Source organism: Camelus bactrianus, chromosome 5, assembly GCF_048773025.1.
Source record: "Camelus bactrianus isolate YW-2024 breed Bactrian camel chromosome 5, ASM4877302v1, whole genome shotgun sequence".
Lineage (NCBI taxonomy): Eukaryota > Metazoa > Chordata > Mammalia > Artiodactyla > Camelidae > Camelus > Camelus bactrianus.
Window position 1 is genome coordinate 42,283,170 of NC_133543.1, and position 9,487 is coordinate 42,292,656.

The 9,487-nt window shown below is 38.2% G+C and overlaps 1 protein-coding gene across 2 annotated transcripts in view; it reads right to left on the reverse strand.

Moving 5' to 3' along the window:
• Window positions 1–9,066, reverse strand: part of ACVR1 (activin A receptor type 1) — a 101,115-nt gene extending 92,049 nt beyond the window's left edge. For both annotated transcript variants that reach the window (XM_010971338.3, XM_010971339.3), the window contains exon 1: window positions 8,925–9,066. The gene's annotated coding sequence lies outside the window, so the exon portion shown is untranslated. The remainder of the gene's footprint in view (window positions 1–8,924) is intronic.
• Window positions 9,067–9,487: the final 421 nt, after the last annotated feature.

Below are 9,487 nucleotides of genomic sequence, written 5' to 3' on the forward strand. Positions count from 1 at the left end.
GTAGAAGACTAAGTTTTATGTTTCCTCCTCTGAAATTATGATAAATCTCCCCTCTCCTGAACTCTTTCCAAAAGTGTTCTTTCTTGCTTTTCCCCTTGGCTCACCCAAGCCAGTCCCGTTTCATGCTTCCAACATTCACGTGCAGTGTCCTCTGTTTTCAAACACTTCCTGAGTTTCTTTAGACTTTTGTGCTCAAAACTCAACATTATCACCAATATATGCCATCCAAGGTGGGGGGGGGGGTGGAGAGAATCTGCTAATCTACTCACCCACCCACTTTGTTCCAGAAAGGATTAAGAAGAAGCTGTTTCCACTATTTACAATAGCCAAGATGTGGAAACAACCTAAATGTCCACTGACAGATGACTGGATAAAGGAGTTTTGGTATATTTATACAATGGAATACTACTCAGCCATAAAAAAAGAATAAAATAATGCCATTTGCAGTAACATAGATGGCCCTAGAGATCATCATTCTAAGTGAAGTAAGTCAGAAAGAAAGAAAAATGCCATATGATATCACTCATATGCAGGATCTACACAGACATAGTGAACAATCTTATGGTTACTGGGGAAAGGGGGTGGGAAGGGATAAATTTGGGAGTTTGAGATTTATAGATGTTAGCACAATATATAAAAATAGATTTTTAAAAAAAGTTTCTTCTGTATAGTACAGAGAACTATGTTCAATATCTTATAATAACCTTTAATGAAAGATTATGAAAACAAATATATGTATGTATATGCATGACTTGGACATATGCTGTACATCAGAAATTGACACATTATAACTGACTGTACTTCAGTTAAAAAAATAAATAGTGGCCTTAAAAGCAAAAAAAAAAAAAAAAGACAAAAAGAACTTACATAAGAGTGCCTTCCAAAAAAATTTGACCCCAGCTGTAATAAACATTACATTTCAACTTATTACATGCCTACAGATATAAAACTAAAGAAACAATTCATGAAGCATATCTTGTAGTAACCCATAATGAAAAAGAATATGAAAAGGAATATATGTATATATATATGTATGACTGACTGAAGCATTGTGCTGTACACGAGAAATTGATGTAACATTGTAAACTGACTAGACTTCAATAAAAAAAAAGTCATCATCAGGGAAAAAAAATTCATGAAGCAATTCTTCCCGGGAAAAAAAATTCATGAAGCAATTCTTCCCTTGCAACACATGACTTTTTATTTAAAACTTTTATTTCTAACGCTGAGTCTAACTCACTAAATTGATTCAGTAATAGATCGAAACCTAGTTTGCAAAAACAATAAAGCCGGGGTAGTAGGGACTAAACTGGACAGGAGGAAGAAGATAATTTCAAAAGGCAACTCTCCTCTAATTTTATGGCTACAGGGGAGAAAAGTTTAAAAAAGTTTTACTTTGCAACAGAGAGTCAATTTTTAAAAAATCTTTGAAACAATTTGTATTAAAAGGAAATGATCTGTATTAAAAGGAAAGTTTTTAATATTCTCATTAAAATTTTCTTCTTAACCACTGCCAACTCCCAACAACCCAGCAGGATCTCAATTTTGAGACTCAGTTTGATACTGAATCTTCAATTCAAGGAATCTATATGCTATGACATATGCAAAGGTAAACAAGATATAATCCTTACCTTCAAAGAATTTATAACCTACCAATAAAGAAAAAAATGAAAAACACAGAACAATTATGAACAATAATGCTGTGGGAACACTGAGGAAGGAGGAACTGGTTTTAGCCAGAAGATGAACTATGACAAAAGCTGTATGGAGAAAGAAATGGCATTTGAACTGAGGAGGGGGTAGAACAGAGGGGAAAGCAGTTTACATATAGAGGGACGTAGACACAGCAGAGGATAGAGGTTGGCAAATAAATAAGTGGCTGTGGCAGATTTAAAACATGGCCGTCAAATTCTTTGGCCCTGTTTCCATCAAGAGATGGGATCTATGCTAATTATTAGAGGAATACAAATCAAAACGACAATAAGGAACCACCCTACACTGGTCAGAATGGCTACCATCAAAAAGTCTACAAATAATAAATCCTGGAGAGGGTGTGGAGAAAGGGGAACCCTCCCGCATTGTTGGTGGGAATGTAAATTTGTGCAGCCACTGTGAAGAACTATGTATGGAGGTTGCTTAAAAAACTAAAAATAGACTTACTATATGATTCAGCAATCCTACTACTGAGCATATATCTGGAGAAAACTCTAATTTGAAAAGATACATGCACTCCAATGTTCATATAATACTATTGACAATGGCCAAGACATGGAAGCAACCTAAATGTCCATCAACAGATGACTGGATAAAGATGTCTCACACACACACACACACACACACACACACACACACACACACACACACACACATTACTTTGTCATAAAAGAAAATGAAGTAAGGCCATTTGCAGCAACATGAATGGACCTAGAGATTATCATACTAAGTGAAGTAAGTTGGACAGAGAAAGACAAATATCATGATATCTCTGATATGTGGAATCTAAAAAAATGACAAATAAACTTCTTTATAGAACAGAAACAGATTCGTTGACATAGATACCAAAGGGGAAAGGGGAGAAGGATAAATTATAGAGTTTGGGATTAACAGATACACATTAGTATACATAAAATAGATAAACAACAATGACCTACTGTATAGCACAGGAAACTATATTCAATATCTTGTAATAATCAATAATGGAAAAAAATCTGAAAAAGAAAAAACATATATATAGAGAGAACTGAATCACTTTGCTGCATACCTGAAATTAACACAACATTGTAAATTAACTATACTTAAATTAAAAAAAAAAAAGTGGAATCTGTATAGCCCTCACCCCATGCCTTGAATCTGGGTTCTGTGACTGCTTGACCAATAGAATACAGAAGTGACATGGTACCAGTTTCCGGGACCACACCTTCAGAAACTAGCAGCTTCCATTTCCTGTCTCCTGCAACACGTGCTCTTGGAACTCAGCCGCCATGCTCTAAGGAAGCTCAAAATCGCCCATATAGACAGACCACATGTAGGTGTGTCAGCTGACAGCCAGCATCACAAGCCAGACCTGTGACTGAATGAGCCTTCAGATGATTCCAGCCCCCAGCCTTCAAGCATTCCAAGCTGAGGCCCCAGACATTGTGGAACAGAGGCAAGCTGTCCTTGCTGTGCACTTTCCAAATCCCTGCTTCACTAAACTGTGAGTACAATAAAACGACTTTTGTTTTATGCCACGACATCTGAGGTGATTTACTGTGCAGCAATAGATTGACGGAACAGCATAGGCAAGAGCATAAGAGGGCATGGTAGAAGATAACCATGGAAAAGAGTTTGAAAGAAGATGTCACACATCTTCAAGTCAATCTGAACAATTTAAAATTTCTTCTCTATGCCATGGTGAGCAGTTGATGGGTTGAAGGTCAAGAAAATTATATAACTGGATTAGGAAGATTATATTAGCAGCAGCATACAGGGAGGCGTTCCAGCAAGCTCAGAGAAACACAACATAGATACAATAATCTTAAGTGTAGATCTCATAACTGTCCCCATTTTACAAATGAAGTGCTTAAGAGGTAAAGATCATCTAGAATAATCTGACATCTAATTCAGTAGCAAAAACTCATTGGCTCTGTCATCAAAATACATCCTGATTCCAGTCAACTTCTCATAGCTCCAAGCCTGGTCCAAGCCATTACTATCTCCCAGCTAGACCACTGATTATCCAACTAAACTTGCCATTCATAATAGGTGAATAACTCTGCAGAATACCCTATTCAGTGAGTTGGGTCCCCTCACCACATGTTAAGTCATGCCAATGTGAAACTGCCATAACAGCTTCTAAACACATAATCTCACTTTCTGTACCTATCACATTATCGCCTGTCTTGGGACAAGCCCTATGGGCTATGGTTTCCAAATTCCCTACAGACCTCAATCTTTGGGATTTGGAAGTGAGAAAATAGGATTCCTGAGAATACTTTAAGTCACAAATTATTTTTAAAGTACTACCAACATTCTGCACTCTTTACTATTAGGAGTATCTTTTAAAAATTGTTTAATAATTAAGAATGTTAAAGTCTGGAAGTATTTACAAGAACTGAAGCGTATAGAAAACATTCAAACAGTGGAAAACGGCAACAAACATAACTGCATAGTATTTGAATAACTTAGCAAGGTTAGCAGCACCACGCAGAATCACATGTCAAAATAGCCAATTTAAGGACTTATTTTGCTTCCAAAACTTATTATCTCTTGGCACACTACACATAGGGTTTTACTTTAAAAATACTCTACACATAAACGTATTAATGTTTATTTGCAAAATGACTCACTGTTAACAGCAGACAGGGCCACGAACACACTATACAAGCATAACTTGGCAACAGCAACACGCAAGTCTGCTGATTAAATCGTGACCACTTCTCTCCTTCGTGCTCTTCTCCTGATTCCCAGAATAGTCAACCTTAACCTTCTACTCCATGTGTCAGCGTTTCCTGCTCTGGCTTTCCACTTGAAGTCAGTAGTTTCCTTAGGGCCAATAACATCTCCATGTGGACTGTGGCTAGTGGCTACCTTACTGGACAATCCAAGTATCAAGAATCTTAGAGGATGGAAATTGGGAAAAAGAGGAATAAGCTATCTCAGAAAATTCTGAAATTTAGGGGAAAAAGAAAGGAAGTCAGCAAAAACCAAGTCAGAGAGGATCAAGTGATCAATAGAGGCTTTGGAAAAATAAAAATGAGGGGGAAATGCCAGTCTGTAGACACAGACCAAAGTCCCAGGCAAATCTGAGAATGGATTTTAAATACTGAGTGAGTGATAATCCCTAGGGACCCTAGCACTAAGAGCAGGTCATACAAGGTTAACCTAACTTTCTTTTCTACTAAGATTCTAAAACTAGAAGTTCAAGGAAACACAGATTTTAGCAAGACGTCTAACAAAGTATCTTATGAAATATCTGTGGACAAGATGGACAAAAGGTAAGCAGATATATCCACAAGTTACTGCATTTAAAGGGTGGGGCAGGAGAACTCATGTCTTCCCAAAGTAACAGAAGTGGAATCCAACATATTCAACAGGCTAGTACTGTGGGTGAGCCCTGACAAACTAGAAATTAGTCAAGGTAACTTTAAGTAAAGGAAACAAAAGACAAGGGCACAAGGAGACAAGAAGAATTCAAGAGAAACAGGCCTTAGCAGCATCCTGACATGAGACCGATGCGATACGAGAAATTTTGAGATTTTGGTGGGTAGTCAACTCATAAGTAGGACAACGTGGCTCTCAGAAACGCAGCCGTTTTGGCTGCATAATACAAGCATGGGAGCCAAACAAAAATAGGAGAGAAAATCTACTCAAGAATATTGTAATCAGTTCTAAATACCAATTTTTAAAGGCTTTCAAACAAACAGAAGCATGAGCAACAAGGTGGGCAGAATGGTGGTGACCACGCAGAGCCTCTGAAGACACTCTGCTCAGATAAAAGAATATCGGGGTGAATACAATGGGTCTAATCCTGGAAATAGAGTACTGTACTCTATTCCTTAGAGCTGAAAAAAGAGGAGCTATGACCAAAGGATAAACAGAAGCTGCATTTACCATAGACAAAAAAAAAAAAAAACCAACCTAAAATCAACCTTCTGATGGTCAGCATTGTCCAAAGACACAGAGGGCTTGTAGTAGAAACTGCATCCCCCAACTTGCAGAATTTCAGCGCGGCCTAGGGATTCACTCGGAGGATATGATGCAAAGCACTGCAGACCGTGGATGGTTGGACTAAATAACTCCTCCCAACCTTGTGACGCGACCACTAAGAAGAGGCCACTGAGGAAGTGATGGACACCCCTGAGGTACTCGCATCTGGTCCTGACCAGGCAGTTTGTGAATATTTAATGAATGGGAACAACTTCATAAGAATATGGGGAGAGAAAGAATATGATGTTTCAGAGAAGGCGAGTGGGGGCTAGAGAGGGGGCTGCAGCAATGAACACAGACTCGTTTTCTGAAATGCTTCCTCAGGAAATAGCTTGTGAAAGTCATAGGGTTTAAAACATTTCGTTTAATGACAGGAAAGATGTAAGCTATTTCTAAGCTCAAGGGGAAAAGCCAACAAAGAGGACAAATTGGAGGAGGTTGGGGAGAAAAGGACAGAGAGAAAGAATAAAGAGCAAGACCTTGGGAAAGGAGACCAGACTCAACCTGAAAATGTCTGGCCCAGAGTAAGTGCTGGATAATATGCTTAAGACACATTTTCACATGTACAAACTAAAGTATTTAAAATTGTTCTCTTTTAAATAGTTATGCAAACACACCCAAGATAGGTACCAATTTTACAACAAATATCACGGTCTGCCATAGTTCTGCAATCTTCTAAATGGTATTAATTCCCAGCAAATATAGCTTGCATGGAGTTCCTAAAACCATACAAACATCAAGATTCCTTTAAAACAATTTATATGTCATGGTATCAAAATTACACAAAGCAGGGGAGGACTGTCCAACAGATTTAACCGTCAAGACATTAGGTACTGATAATTGGGCTATACCAATATGCAAAATAAAACAAAATAAAAATTCAAGACATTAGCAGATTACTTTAATGAAAGGTAGTATGCCAAGATATTTAATAAAATTCTCTCATAAGACTTAGCAGTGATATCATAACAATAATATCTCAAAACAAGATTTTTTAAGTTAAAATGAATAGTTCCAGGCTCAAATATTTTTCAGAACAGACTAGTAGCCAAATGATTGTTACTTACTTGAATTACTGTAATATCCTTCCTGATCAGAGTCTCACAATTACCCAAATGTATAAAATAAATTATATTAGTCTGCTCAGAATGTCATAATAAAATACCATATGCTGGGTGGTTTAGACAACAGAAATTTATTTCTCACAGTTCTGGAGGCTGGGAAGTCCAAGCTCAAGGTGCTGGCCAAGTCAGTCCCTGAGGAGGACTCTCTTCCTGGTGGCAGATGACCACCTCCTTGCTGTGTCCTCACATGGTGGAGAGACAGCAAGCCCTGTGGTGTGGCTTCTTATAAGGGCACTCATCCCACCAGGAAGGTCCCACCTCATGATCATCTACAGTTAATTACCTCCCAAAGACCCATCTTCAAATACCATCACATTGTGAGGCGGTTAGAGCTTCAACATAGGAATCTGGGGGAAACACACAATTCAGTTCATAGCATAGATAGACAGATAACATTTTTAAAGATCATCCTCAAAACTGTTGCCAGTGGTGGCTCCAAAATCCAAATCTAATCAGATCCTTTCTTATCTAAAATTCCCCAATAGTTATTGTTCAGCACAGAGTAAGGAGTCCTCACAATGTAGCCTTCACCCGCCTCTCCGGTTTTATGTCACATCAATTTCCACACGTTCCCCTAAGCTATAGTTAAACCAAACTACCTGTTACCCCCAGCGTGCACCATGCGCTCCTTACGCCTTCCTCCTTTACACCGAATGTCTCTACACTAGAACACCCTGCCCTGACATCACCAGGCTCACTTCCATTTATTCTTAACTGTGCACTTAATCTCCTTGACCCAGAACCTTCTGTACACCCTTTCCCCAAAAGTGAGTTAGGTGTTTCTCCCCTGGACTCGCTGCAGCATCCTCCACACACCTCTGTGGCAGGCAGCACTTGCCAAGCTGTACATGAACTGCTGATTCATGAGTCTCCCTTACTAAGCTGTGAATTCCCCTGGGGCCAGGAATAGCACCTTTGGTCCCGGTGTCACCAACACATATCAGCGCAGAGCCTATAACATAGTCACTATTTCAAAAAAGTAAAAAGTAGAAGAATACAGTAAAAGCATGAATCAAATAGATCATAAAAGAATTGGAAAAAAGAAAGAAGATGGAAGCATTTTTTAATCCTAACACTTCACATCCATCTCCCATAGACATATTTCTAGTTAGTCAGAAATCTGGACAAAGTTCTGGCAATTATCTCAATCCCCAGCAAAATGGAACACAACACAGAAATCACTGAAGGATCAAGAGCAAAGAGAAAGGAAAAGAATGGCTAGGACTGGCAAGCACGGAACTCACAGCAGCGTGTCCATAAGACACACTTTACACTCTTCCAACGTCACAGGTTAGTTGACTACCTTTTAACATTTTTCATACAAGCCAATGAACAACTGGTGGGCCCCTCACAAAAGAAAACGTCTCAATCAGACTTGCCGTGGCACTTTTAGGTTATAAATTGCCAAAAACTAAAAACAGACTTACCATATAATCCAGCAATCCCACTCCTGGGCATATATCTGAAGAAAACGCTAATTCGAAAAGACACACGCACCCCACTGTTCAGAGCAGCACTATTTACAGCAGCCAAGACATGGAAACAACCTAAATGTCCATCGACAGATGATGGGATAAAGAAGTTGTGGTATATTTATACAAAGGAATACTAGTCAGTTATAAAAAAGAATGAAATAATGCCATTTGCAGCAACATGGATGGACCTGGAGATCATCATTCTAAGTGAAGTAAGCCAGAAAGAGAAAGAAAAATACCATTTATCACTTATACGTGAAGCCTAAAAAAAAAAAAGGCACAAATGAACTTATTTACAAAACAGAAACAGACTCACAGACATAGAAAACAAAACTAACTTATGGTTACTACAGGGGAAGGAGGTGGGAAGAGATAAATTGGGAACTTGAGATTTGCAGATACTGGCTACTAAATATAAAATAGATAAACAAGTTTCTACTGTATAGCACAGGCAACTATATTCAATATCTTGTAGTAACCTATAACAAAAAAGAATACGAAAACAAATATATGTATGTTCACAGATGACTCAAACATTATGCTGCACACCAGAAATTGACATACTGTAAACTAACTATACTTCAAAAAAAATAATAAATTTTTTTTAAAAAGCACCTTCCCTAGAAAAACAACTCACCTGTGTCTCCCTCGTCAGTAGTACCAACTTTATATACAGAAGTCAGAGCAAACCTGTGAGTGGTCTTGGGGAAAAGGCTTTATAAAATGGAAAGTCCACTACAAACGCCAGCGGTCATTACTGTCTGAATTACCCATGCCGGCTGCTGGTCCTTCAGCAGGAGGGGGCTGAATTAAGCAGAGGAAAATGACTTTATGCTCATGACTCATATTTTGCCTTTTTCTCCTCTCAAGAGAAACAAGCTCTAATGATACATTTTCTGATGACCAAACATTAACTCATCTGCTGAACTCTCCTCAATGACTAAAAAGTTCCTCACTTTGTAATGAGGCAGCAGCTTGAAATTTTAGTGTAAATATGAGAGAGTCAAAATGTATTCCTCTTCCTCAACCCATGACACCCTAAAAAATAATAAAAATTTTTAATGTAATCTGAAGTGCAGATTTTTAGACATGACTCTAAGATTATCCACTATTAGCCCTTAGCAGAGGTAGAAAAAAAGGTGCTCTAATATGCCTCTGTCCTGTGGCTCTAATTAAGTTTGATAAAGGTCTTCAGTTTTC